We start from the raw sequence: 13,260 nt of genomic DNA, 5'->3' as shown, positions 1-13,260 counted from the left end.
AAATCTCGATTTAAAGTTTATCATTAAAGATCGAACACAATAATGATAGGTTCAAATATGGTTTGAAGTTTTTAAAAATAATTTGGTCATAAACTTCCATTATTCAAAAAGCATAATAGCTCATTAGAAGGGTGTTTTTTTTTCCTTTTTTCCATACATGTTAGTTACTTCGTTAGTTTCTTGGAAAAGGTTATTTGAACAGCTGAATAGGCTGGGTGGGCGTCGGGATATATTAAATAACATGGCGTCGGGTCATGATAAAAAAAATTCGATGAATGACTACTGCCTAGGCGATGCCTTTGAAAAATAATGAATTTTCACACCACAGCAGTATTGGTTAATGTATTTGCCCATATATGTTGAAAAAAGCATGTAACGAAGTATACTTAAGGGGTGCAATATAAACGGATCGATAACAATGCTATTAAATGCCTCCGTTTCTTTTGAACAACAATAGTAATCAAAATGATAGTTTTTTTAACATCTTGTCGGCTAATTCGGAGATAAAAAAGCTGTTTCCGATCACGAATATTCTATGTGTATGTGGTGTATGTGGTAAGGCGCCATCTGACAGCAGCGAAGTATTTAAAGCTGTGATATAATGCCCACGATCATTTTCGTTCTGTGTTGGCTTGGGTAAGTTAGAGTACTCATTGCACATAATTGCCAAGTAAGGCATAACTACTTGACATATAATTACACAAAATAGTAATAATGACGTGACTTTGTTAAATTGCACTTTTTTATATTCTGCAAACTTCAAGTTGGATTTTCGTTGTGTTGAGGAAAAGTCGTTATCAAAAATATTAGATCATGGCCGGTATAAACTTGCGACGATGAAATTTCGCCTGCTTTTAATATCAGGGGGTAATGTTAACATTGCTACCCAATCAGCCGGCAAGCAAACATCCAACAAGCGGTAAAATTTTCGATAACAGATTTACCTATCGCAACAAATGTGAGACATTGTTTTATTCTTAAGCAGCATCAATCGCTCGGTCTCTATGTATAAACTACGTAGGGCTTTGAACTGAATTCACCTGACAAGGGATACAGAACACAGTGTGCGTTTCGTTGACAGGAACCGAACTCTTTTGCTTAGAATGGCCATCATTCGAAGTAATGTCAAAGCCCAAAAGGAAGCAATACTAAAAACATAAAGACCAGGCCAGTGAAAGAGTTTTTTTTCAAAAGGGACATGAATTTCTGCGATCACAATCGATTATTTTAAGGGCCTTGCTGGCCTAAAGCTAGACAAATGTTTCTCGATTTAAAATTAGGCAAGAAAATATCCGCTACAATTAAACCAACTGCTCCGAGAGCAGACCTACAAGGGGATTAATTACTCGAAGATGTATAACATGAGCTTCCTCTATTATGTTTGATAAATAAGTTTTTTTTTATTGTGTACTCATTGACGATGAAAGTTTTTCTGAAATTATTGTGAAAGTACTATACTAAATAAAAATGTTTTCCTCCTGGGTAAGTTTGCACACGTGTTTTTCCTTTCTGACGTCTATATTTTACCTATATTATATTCTTAGCAGATGTTGCCGTTCACCTCTAAGCTCATTCGTTTCTTAGCATTGCAGTTAGCATTTGGGCGCAGGGTGAGTCCCGGAAGAAATCAAGCGTTTGCTGCGAAAGTGTATGTTCCTCATCGAACGCCAGCAGGGTGTAGAAGTATAGTTTACGCCAATAGGAAATGCATCTTTACCAATTTGACATCGGTGTTCCTTGAAGGTCCCGATACCCGCAAGTAGTCGGGTTTGCGGGTACGTCACCGACCTGTGTCCGTATTACGTGCCTAAATAAAAGAGTAGGATTTCGTCAAAATCCAGGATGTCCTAGTTAGTCCGAAGTCTTCTGTTGCGGGCATTTCTTTATGGTTCTTTCGCGGGCGGTTTCCTTCGGCGTGGTCGGCTTAGTTGGTCGTTCGACGATACGGAGGTTCGATGAAATCTGTTACGTTAGGGCTTGCGCGGAAACCGTGGCCGCGGTGCGATCTTTTTTGAGATGCTCAAAATCATTGGGCAATACATTCTGTCCAAAAGCTTACGAGTCTATGTGACTTACCAGACTGGAGCGGCGTATAATATGAAGTTATTAAGCATGGACGCCAGAAAGCGTTTTTTGCTGTCTAAGTTTCGCTCAGCCCGTGAGAGCAGATGTCGAAACGAGCCGCTTCAGCGTGTGGTCGACATGCGATGTGCCAGTCAGTTCCTGTAGGTACTTCGCCTCTCTGGCTAGCTCAATACAATAGTCCATCCGATATGTAACCTCGGCGATGCTTTGTCTATTCAGCAGCATCGCTTCTGTTTTACTCGGCGCCAGGCTCAGTTCCTGGGGCCCTAGCCAATACAAAATACCTGCGAAGGCCGCTTTTGCCACTCGTTTCAATTGATATGATATTAATATTGTTTCAGGTATAACCTTATTATATTTCGTAGATACGGTAAGATGTCACCAAGTTGAACTTTTGGTGTATTGGGAGTGGTTTTGGTGGGGTTTAGAGTTCGTTTGGATTTGGTCGGTGAACTCTGGTAGGATTGGGAAGCACTGTCGTTGAGATCATTTTACCCTTCTTATAACTCCAGGATTTTTTTAATAGCAATCTGCGAGAAATGAATTGTCCTAAAGTCATCCTAGTCGTCAGACGATCGACTTTTTTTGCTGGCCTGCGGTTGATTATGCGCGGCCTTCGATAGCACGGTCAGCATATTTATTGGCCTGTAACCTGGCAGGTCTCCACGATGGTTTTTCTAGCCTTCTAATATCGACGAAGCGTATAGCTTTCTAGATTGCTCGAAACTCTCTTGTTCAAAGCATTTCGGCTGTCATCGGTTGGAAGGCTGCTGAGTGAGCCTTAATGAACATTAGCATCGCCTTCGAGGAGACTAATTTTTGTAAGAACTCTTTTCACCTAACAGACGGTGATTGGAAAAAAGTTGAAATTCATATCAGTGGGAAAGGTAATTAGGCGAGGTAGTGTCTGCCGAGAAACAAAGCAATTATGGCTCTTTATACGCTTTTGAAAAGAAGGACGGAAGGTCATTCCGTAATTTACCACGCACGAGTTCATTTTAAATTCTTCACAGAGCAAATTCTAGTGATCCTCTTTGCTCTGATAGATTTCTTTCCAAAATTGCCGACACGCTTTTTGTATTCTTCCTAGGCGGCCGCCAAGCCGAATGTACCTTTTTCGTTTATCTGTCGTTTCGCTGCCACTTCACACGCCTCCACCAGCGTTTTGGAGACTTTCAGCGGGTCTGCATCCGGGAGCTGCAAGATGCCCTGTTAAGTTCGTGGCTTAGTCTACTATAGTTCAGACGTTTAGCTAATCCGGACATGGCTTTCGCGGTTGCAGATGGGCTGGAACGTGTGAAATGTATACGATGCAGGGGTGGTCGACCAGAGTCTCTGTGCCATTTCTACAGGGGAATCTGTGCAGAAGCTTCGGTTCAAGGCAGATCTTTGTAGATTTCACCAGAGCGTTAAACCGAGTATGCTTACTAGATGCAGGTCGAGTTGTAGTTGCGGTTGAGACTCCCAAGCATCATACTTTATACCTCGTAGATGACCATCGTAGACAGAATGAATATAACCACGAAACTTGAGAATCTCTGTAAGTGATAGTAAAATATCTATGCGCATCTTTAATTGGCACAACAACGAATAATCGAGTGATCTTCTTCTTGTCCGAACTTTCTTCCTGTGACGAGCAATAGCACATTGTAGAATAAGCTAGCTATTTTATTTTGTATTATTGTTACTATTGGCGTTTTTATTATTCTCGTCATAACCACCATTTACGTAAGTTTCACCAGCTGGCCAGCACACGACCGCCATGCTTCGTTTTCGTGCAACAACTATATGCTAATGACTATTGTCGCCTAACGATGTGCATTTCCCCGTCGTGAAGTTCAAGGAGAAGTATATAGATAAAGTGGACGGGAACATCTTTCACCTCGATAACGGTGAAGTGTTTTATACTTGCAATATGAATTGTTGGGTCACAAATAAGAAAGTTCTTTGTTTGGATAAATCTGAAGTCAGGCCCCGAAGCCTGCTAAACCATGTTGGCGATTGTGCCTATAGCTGACCCAGGACAAATGATTGTCGCTGTTTCGGTGTTCTTAATATGCGGTCTTTTGGCAAATGTTGACATTCATTGCGGGAAAGTTCATGGGATGCTGTCTATAGTCTTCTTCGCGATATATATACCGCTTGCCGTAATAATGAGATTAAAATAAGAAAGCATAAAATTTTAGTCTAAAATACCGCCTTATTTTATAGTGGTTGTTCGCACACATTGATTTGGACGAAGCTGAGCCGCATTTTACAACATCTATAGAGACTGTATCGAAAAAACATACACTAAAAAACTACAAATGTATGAACGTGCACGTTACCATGGTATTAAACCATATTTATGAATAGTGCTTATTGTTCTGTAAGGGTAGAAACTTCTCTGTGCCAATATCTTATAATAAACCTTTACTTGTCTTTAAATGATCTCAGTCAAAAAAACTAAGTATACGAAGAAAGCTGTGGAACTTCTTATGCTCTATAGAGCACGATTGACCGATATGGTGATTCCACAAAGCTTTATTTGATGGGCGCCCGTTATTCAGTGCGGTTAATCATAGAAACACATGTTCATGAAATGCTTATATTTACCGATATTGCCTCACAACCTTAGTACGGTGGGACAGTTGCTCGGATGTTTACGCCAAGCGCACAACTAATAAATACTATACAATAACAATTGAGATTGTACTTATTTAGTCTTGTCGCTTACCCCTGGTGGCCTCTACGTGTCGTGTTGTTCGCCAGCCTCTCTCGTTTTCCATCCTGCTCCGCTTTTTAGCCACAGCATCCATCCAGTCATCGCTGGGACACCTAGCGGGCGCGAAGGAACCGGCGGTTTATTCAAAGAGCACATTTCCCGTCATCAAGGATTGTTCCCTTTTGCAGACTGGGCTCTCTTCTAAGGCTTCAACTACTAACACTGATCCCCCGTCGACGACCGTTACATCAAGGCGAATGCGCTTCATGCATTTCAGACTCTGCACAAAGACAGAACAGTAGCGGCAAAACTGCAATGGCTGCTGCTGGGGCAAGCGGACGAAGTTTGAAACAAGCCGGAAGACGTATTGGCGTTAAATTGGTTTAGACGCCTGTCCTTGTTAGAGGCGCATGGCAGCGCGCGCCAGTCTGCCGATCGGTCCGTCGGAAAAAAACAGTGTAGAGATGAGACAAGATACACTTTACATTCCCCACTGCCGCAGCTAGTGACGACGACGACGACATCGACTACTTGTACATCACTAGCATACGAGATGCCGTTCAAGCTAAAGCGTTAAGAGTCGGAGCAGAACAGATTTTAACATTGGTGACTGTCAGCTTTATAGCCTTCGAGTATTGTTGCGGCTGATGTTCGTCGTGTCTCTCTGCGTTTTGCGTCGGGCAAAGCACGGGTGACAACAACAAAAAAAAAAACTTCAAAATAAATACATCGTTGCTAAACTCGCTCCAATGGCAGAATAAAGCGTGTAAGGCAGCGGGCGATTTCCGTTGCTTTCAAATGTCGACGAAAGAAAGTTGTTTATATGGCAAATGAGATTTGCCTTATCTGATTAGAAAATACTTAAAGTTTTCGTGTGATTGGTAATATGTTGAAGAGGCCGCTGTTGCTAGCACATTATGATAACATGTAGATAACATGGTATCGAACTGGCCGGAAATCGTTTTAGAGCTTTGAATCAAGCTGCCAATACCAATAAGTAAACTACTTCTAGGGAAAATGAGAGATCGATGATGGGGGAATATACTGGCTACTGAATTTCAAATCCAATGTTATTTTTATACATTTGTCGTACAGTCATATATTCGAGGTAGGGAGTTAGTCGTCTACTTTAACTTATGCAGTTAATGACAGCAGTAAAACAGAGGTGAACGCCTCCGAAGTACGTCAAGCTCTGATGAATTGACAAAGATTAACTTTTATTTCATAGACCCAGTTCTGTTTGTGCAGCGTAGACAATACTGTGCTCGAATGTTATGGACGTATCAGTATTTTGTTTACCTGGTCTCAAAATGCTGGGGCGTTAGATAAGGGGGTGAGTAGGGAAAAAAAAAAGCATACGCTTTTTACCCACGGAATCCGCTACCTTTGAAGACCTGCCAACGACAAATAAGCGCTAAGTGCCTGCTGGGTATATGTTGAATAAATCTATTCGTCCTATGAAACAAGTGGAACCGCGTGCAGTACCGCTGCTAGGACTGCTTCTCGTTAAAACAGTAACTGTTCACACTACAAGTAAAAGGCGCAACATAACAACCATGTCTACGTAACCAAACATAATTCATAATAGCTTTTATCGTTTGGGCTAGAAGAAGACCCGGTTTGGCCATAGGTTGTCATATTAGTTGAATTTTAGCATTCGAAAGATTATATCCGGCGCCAGATGTGATTCCTTCTTGTTGTGTACCGTTAATGTTCACTCATAGAAGAGTCGGTGCCAATAGGCATGGACGAACTTGCCCAAATGCCAATAGACGAAAGGGCATGTGGGCAGGTTCGTATATTGGAAAGTTAAAAGACGTTTACCTTTTGCGTCGCCACGTTCGGGCCCACTAGACCTTGTATCAGGGTTTGTGATCTTTTAGTAGGTACTTTTGCTTTTGTTGGCTCTTTCTGCTTCTCGGCTTAAGCGCGGCGGTCGCGCTTTGGTTTTACCTTGCCTTTACAGTGGTCGAGCCTCGTTGCACGCAGGTCCGTTCGGTGCTGCATGATTCTCGACAAGGGTGGCTATACAGGTACCCGACGGCTTTAGGCGGGCTCTATTAGGATTCAACTCTCTGCGACACTTGCACCAACCTAACATCTGGGGAGCTGTCATGGTTGTCCCTTGAGGAGCTTCGGTCTAATCCACCAATAAGTTCTGAACTTATCTTTTTCACCCCCTAGCCCTGCTTATTAAACCAACGGTTCACCACGTGCAGCTCTTTATCAACTTTTCGACCCAGTTAACCCTTTGTTTTACTGCTGCTGCGTGTGATGCTGCCGTTCTTGTTCATACTCTAAGAACATTTTTATAATAAACCGCCTGACGCAATGGCAACGGCGGCCGGTATACTGTTGTTCACAGCTGTTGGCCCCTAAGACTAAGCCCCCGTCCAAGTTATTGTTTTAGCATGACTGTAATAGAAAGACGCAAAGTCTTCCTGAGAGTGAGGTTTTTGTGCCTTTTCCTTATAAGCAACGTAATCGACAAATTATGAAATTCACGACGAGTTTTACCACATACAAAGATAGCACTTTTTTATAAATACTACATATAAATAATACATATTAAATATGTCATGACGTGTTATGTACAACGGGCGTATTAGTATATTACACGATTCTTCAGGTTACGGAAGCTAAATTTCGTCGGAACGTTGTTGTTGGTTTCAACATGGCGAATAACCGCCTCCGATTATAGAAAAGCAATGCTTGAAGCTTCCTCAGCGTCACAAAAACATCTGCTAGAGGGAGTTGGCATGGCTTGAAGTCAATAACGCTAGAGAAAAAGTTTTCTATGGGGTTATATATTAATCATGGAAAAAGCGGTGGCATCACATTGTTGCCCAACCGTTCAAATCCTGTCGCCTTTTACACAGAAATGCAAGGAAAAAAATACTAGATCCTGTTTTTCATAAGACTGTGCTTGTTTGTGTCATAGTTCCGTCATTTTCCGTAAGTGGCTTTAAACATCACAAGGTAAGACGAAAAACACTGTTTATCAAGTATTTTTTTGTATATGCAACAACTCACCATCGCAGGCGATCAGTAATATCCAAGTGTGGTTTTCAGCCAGGACAAAATTCTAGAGCTTCAACTGATCCTTCGAAGGTTATAGCAAGCCACTGTGGAATAGACGCGGCACAGTTTTGCCAATACAAACTTTTTTTCTTAAATAGGCGACAATTCACAAAAACTAGATACTTACTTATGCAATTCATTATACGCCAATAAATCCACATGCAAAGCACTATAGATACCTTACAGAACGTTTGTAAAAAAACAGGTCCTTATTTTGTTACAAAGTTGCGTCAGGACCAAACACAATACGGACAGTTACAAATGAGACTGACAGAACGAACGCGATACTGATAATTTGAACGAAGTTTTTAACGGGCCGATATTAAAAGGTTTAACCCATTATCAAATAAATTTATCGCTTCTATTGCGCAAACCTTATGTCTTTTCTTATGTGGGAACCAAAAAAAATCTAGATAGAGACTCAATCATCTGTAAAAACATGTGCGCGTATGTAATGAAGACCCTTTATGATTAAGCTAGTATAACAAATAGCAAATTTCCCCGAAGTTTGTTTGTTTGCTAATGTATTCGTGTGTCTGCTTAACTGGAACTTAAATAGGTTTGGATAGCACTTTAGGACCTTGTCAGATCAAACGCAAGTTGACGGGTGTTGCAGCTAAACATCAACATGTCACCGCAGAAAACGAGACGGCGGAACACTCCAAGCGTCGACCGGAGGTCTGTCGCCGGCTTTTAGGTAAAGGAGGCAGTTATGTAAGCATTGACTGCACACGATGGACGATCGTGTTCCCATACTTCATTTTCGCGCTAAGCATCTGCGATATATACATAAGAATGCGCGTTGACGATACATGCATGCCCTAAGCGCCTTGCATAGTGTACACATTCAATTTGGCGCACCACCGTTTTAGGCTCCCCGAGGGTACACGAACAAGTTAACATAGCGCTAAGTCGCTCCTGCTCTTTCTCCATATCAAATTCTGGAAAAATCGGCCCCGTTGTTCTCGGTCTCAGATGCGACGATTTGATAGAACAGCGTCGAAGTGAGCCGCGTTGTCTAGCCAACTTGGTTATATGAGATTTCAGGAGTCAGCGAAGAAGTCGTGACGAGTGGACCAAAGAAGACGCCAAAGAAGGAGGACACTGTCGACGTTGAGTTTAAATCTGCGAAGGTACCGCTGCTGGCAACAGATGGAAACGAATGTAGGGCTTGTCCCAACTCTCTTTGGTTATATGTCTGTGTGTGTTTGTTGATATTCGCGTGTAAACAGCTCGCGGCAGGGCACCCGTTTGGTAGTGGGCCTTTGGTCTGGACCCAACGCCTCCGGTGAGGTCTCCAAAGAAGTAGCCAAAGACCCATTTACCAGCCGTAGTGGAGACGGCAGAAGCAGTCGCTGTACCAGTAGAGAGCCTGAAGAAGAAGGCTTAAAATTTGTGTACAAAGGTACAACAGTTGGTTATAAGAATAAGGTAGGAATAAAAGGAAAGCAAGGGCGAGCTAGGAAGAAACATGGCCAAAAATAGACAAGGTACATAGAGCAAATTTAAGACTTAGTTATAGTATTTATAGTAGTTTGTTTGCAGTGGGCGATAGGCCTTTGTAGGATTTCCACATGTAAATTATGTTTATAAATAGAGTGGAGCAATAGGTAAAAGGAGAACGACTATAATTTACATGTATCATGGTCCTTCTATTAATCTCATCAGTTTGTTGAGGGTTTATGTGAGCCCTCAACACTATTAGTATGTTAGATTAATATAAATCTGTTTTTAACGATAACTATGTTAACTGCGTGTGCATAAATTTTTGTCCATTTCAATCATTGAAAATAAAATTTAGGGTAGAAATGGACTTCTGATCGCAATTAGGGAAATTTTGTCATTGTTTTCTGATAACATTTAACACCGTGCAACAAAAAGCAGAATGAACGGATCGGTTCTTCACTGGGAAACCTTTAAAGTTGCCCCTTCAGACTTGACATAAAAAACGACCGCGAACTAACGCGCCAAAGACTCGCTTCTTGGATCTAATGAACATAGCCTTCATTGTTTCATATAACATTTGTGACTTTGGCCATTATCCTAGGCCAGAGATTTGTAATCAGTTATTACGATGAGCACAATATCCAATGTGTAGCACTTACAATATAAGGTAGATTGTATTCTGCCACATTTATTGAGCACAGGATAGAATTTGTATTACTGAACTTGACAACATCTAATTTTTCAGTGATCCGTCCTATTATCGACTAACATTGTCGGATCGACTCCAATTTCACTGGAAGCCTCCAACCTCATATCTCGTATAAAACCTCGTATCTTGGCAAACGTATACTGAAACCAGCCGCTGAATTTAGTTAATAACTATAATCTGCTAATCTCAGTATTTTCATCGATCAAAACCGGTATGAGATTATATTGTAAATCATTGCCTACAAAAAAATATTTAACGTTCAATAACATAGCTAAGCACTCTGGTTAACAGTAGCTATTCTACAAGCAGTCTTAAAAAAATAACCTTACCTTATTTTTACTTATTAAATGAAGCTGTTTCAAATGTCTTAATGAAACAATATTGTCAACGTTGTGTACTTCCTCATTGTTCATTCCACTTAACAACAAGAAACAACTCGAGGCTGTGGGCTTGTACGCTCTGTATCTGTCTGTGTTTATTTAGCACAGACATCACTGTCTTTAAGTATGATGAAACAGTGAACTTACTAGAGGGTTCTCGAGCGGGGTACCTATTCTGCTCTCGTGGCAGTTTCGCTTCGCTTCAAGATCAGCAAGCGGACGCAGCGCAGGGTTACGCCCATCGCTGGCCAACGCCATCGACTGTTTTGGGGTGCTTAAGGTGAAGCTGCTCTAGCCTCGTCCCCCATAGGCGTCCCCATATCGTCCGGTTCTGTCTGCTTGTCCTTCATTGTCTACCAACACTAGGCATGAGTGGGTCCGTTGTACTTTCCAAACGAGGTTAATTGTTCTCGGCTTGCCAGTCGGGCTACTTGCTCATTCTGTGTCCGCGGGAGCGTTCTCGTTGTCGGTTGCCTCTTGTTGTTTCCTTTTATGATCAGCGAGCACAGGGGTGGCGACGACGACATTGACAACGTTATGTCTTGCTGACTCCCCACCGTTGCTGGCCGAATGAACGGACTTGATCCGTTGTTTGTCGATTTGATTACGACTAAAGGCCCTACCTACGGGCAACGACTAAGGAACAGATTTAAGGTCCACTGTCGAATCCGCCATGGGCAGCCTCACATTGAGTCGGACCTGCTCGGCTTTGCCTCCACTTCAATCTGACCCGATGGGGTTGCCTCTAACAGCATAAGCTGCAGCCTTCGATTTAATGGCACTTTAGATATTCATAGCCTTCTTCCGTTTGCTGTCCGCTAGCTGGTTCGTTGCGGTCACTGAATCTATGTCACTGTCTTCATCGCTTTCACAAGGGCCACTCATCGCCATTCATATGCTTGGCCCTCATCGCTTTGAAGCGAGCAACGTGCTCGACTCGACAGCGTAAAGCAAGCCGATAGGGCGCGTCCGTCACCCTAAACAAAAGGAATTCGCGTCTCATTCTACTAAACGCGACCGCAGATCCCGTAATCATCCTTTAGCTTCTCCCTCGCGGAACGTGCTCCGGATGCATCACATGTTAACTGATGACTTAAAGAAAACCAACAGCAATATGAGCACCGTGTTCCGTCGTACCATCCTAGCATCCTTAAGGATTCTGCCCCATGACCAGGATTTGCCAAAATTCGATGCTATTCGCCAGTGCCGGAACGTACGCTAGCTATATGATGAACAGAATTAAGCCTTATAATAAAAGGAAGTATGAAATAATAATTATGTGCATTAATTATACTAATAGTAATATTACCTATGAAGATCAAAGGTCGCATTGGCGCAGCGTCGTACCGCTACGTATTCATCAATGACTAATCTGTGCTTTCCTATATGAAAGAGGAAATGAATGAAGAAATTTCACTGTACAGCTTTTCGTGATTCTCTATCTGTCTGTATGCGTTTGTAAGTAACAAACTGATGGACAGACAATTTATTTTTTGTTATGACTGCTGGGTGAAGTGTACTCCAATTTTTACTCCAGTTCGTTTGCTCGATCCCGTATTTGTCCTCCGGCTAGGACACCTTAAATTTAACTAGAACACACAGCTTTGAGTCCATCTAGTGTGCAGGGCGTCCCATATGCCATTTAAAACGTACCTATATGGACCCCTACCAGACCAACTTATGTAAAAACAACTTTATTTACGCAGGCTGTGTAACATGTATATATAAGTTTACTACACAGGCTTTGTCGTTGGTACGTTTCATTCCTAAAAACATATTGATGATATATCAGCAGCTCCTAAAAGACATTATGTCAAACTTGTTTTAGAGTGCCATTTTAATTACGAGTCAGAGGTTATCTTGTACGGAGCGGCCTATCTCTTTGTATCAATGATTATCGTGTAGGCTTCGGAAGTTTCTATTATTCATTAGTTAGTCCATTACTGTGTGCTTATATTCGATAGTTAGATCCGAACAGTAGGTTTGTCCTATTTACGCATCTGCTAGGCAATGATAGCTTTTTGCCTTATGTATTCGGCTGTCTTCTTACGTCGTTGAAACCAAACCTTGTACTTTCCACTTCTGGAGACTATACCAGGTCACTTTCTCGCTACTACCAGTTGGGTGTCCTTCGTTGTCCTTCCTAAGGCCAGCTCGGCCGAATTTCTATATTTACCACTTCCATGTCCAGAATGGTAGCATCGGTCAGCTCTACGTTTTTCCTATCAGAAAATGTATTTTTTTTTTTCTAAAACATAGGTATTTTTATAACTTTTAGGATTTGAAATTCACCTTTGACTAAGCAGAAGTTCAATGTGATCTTTTTCATTCTGCTACATTTTTCTGCTTCCTTAATTTTGCTTTAACATTAGCCGCCTGCTACCAGCGAAGGAAAAACTTTTTATATGTCGATTTCTGTTTTTCCGCATCAATTTTCTTTTTCATAGTTTAGTTTTGCTTTTTTTTTAGCTCGTATTTTCGGCTACATATCGTCATAAGTCAATAAAACTGATCACCTTTTTCCTATGACCGAGCTTTTAGACCTATATACCTGTAGGCGTACAGCTTAGAACATGTGCTGTCGTCGTTTTGTGAATCCAGATCAAGTTCCAGCTCGCCAAACCTCTTTTACTCCGTCTTTCAAGGTCATTTGCGCTTATGCTTTACAGTGCGTTATCGACTAGCTCCTACCAAACTAGGAAGAAATAGAAGAGCACATCTGACGAATTTCAATGCCTCTGTTTCAATTTCCTCTCGTTTCCTTTCTTTCCGATTGTCTATTTTGAAAGAATGTTTTCCCTTTGCAAGGCGAACGCCATCGCTTCCATGTGTCCCGCCTACGCGATGTTCAACGG

This window comes from Varroa destructor, unplaced genomic scaffold (genome assembly GCF_002443255.2).
Source record: "Varroa destructor unplaced genomic scaffold, Vdes_3.0 BEIS01000003.1, whole genome shotgun sequence".
Classification (NCBI taxonomy): Eukaryota; Metazoa; Arthropoda; class Arachnida; order Mesostigmata; family Varroidae; genus Varroa; species Varroa destructor.
The sequence above is the reverse complement of the archived record's forward strand: the minus strand, read 5'-3'. Positions refer to the sequence as shown.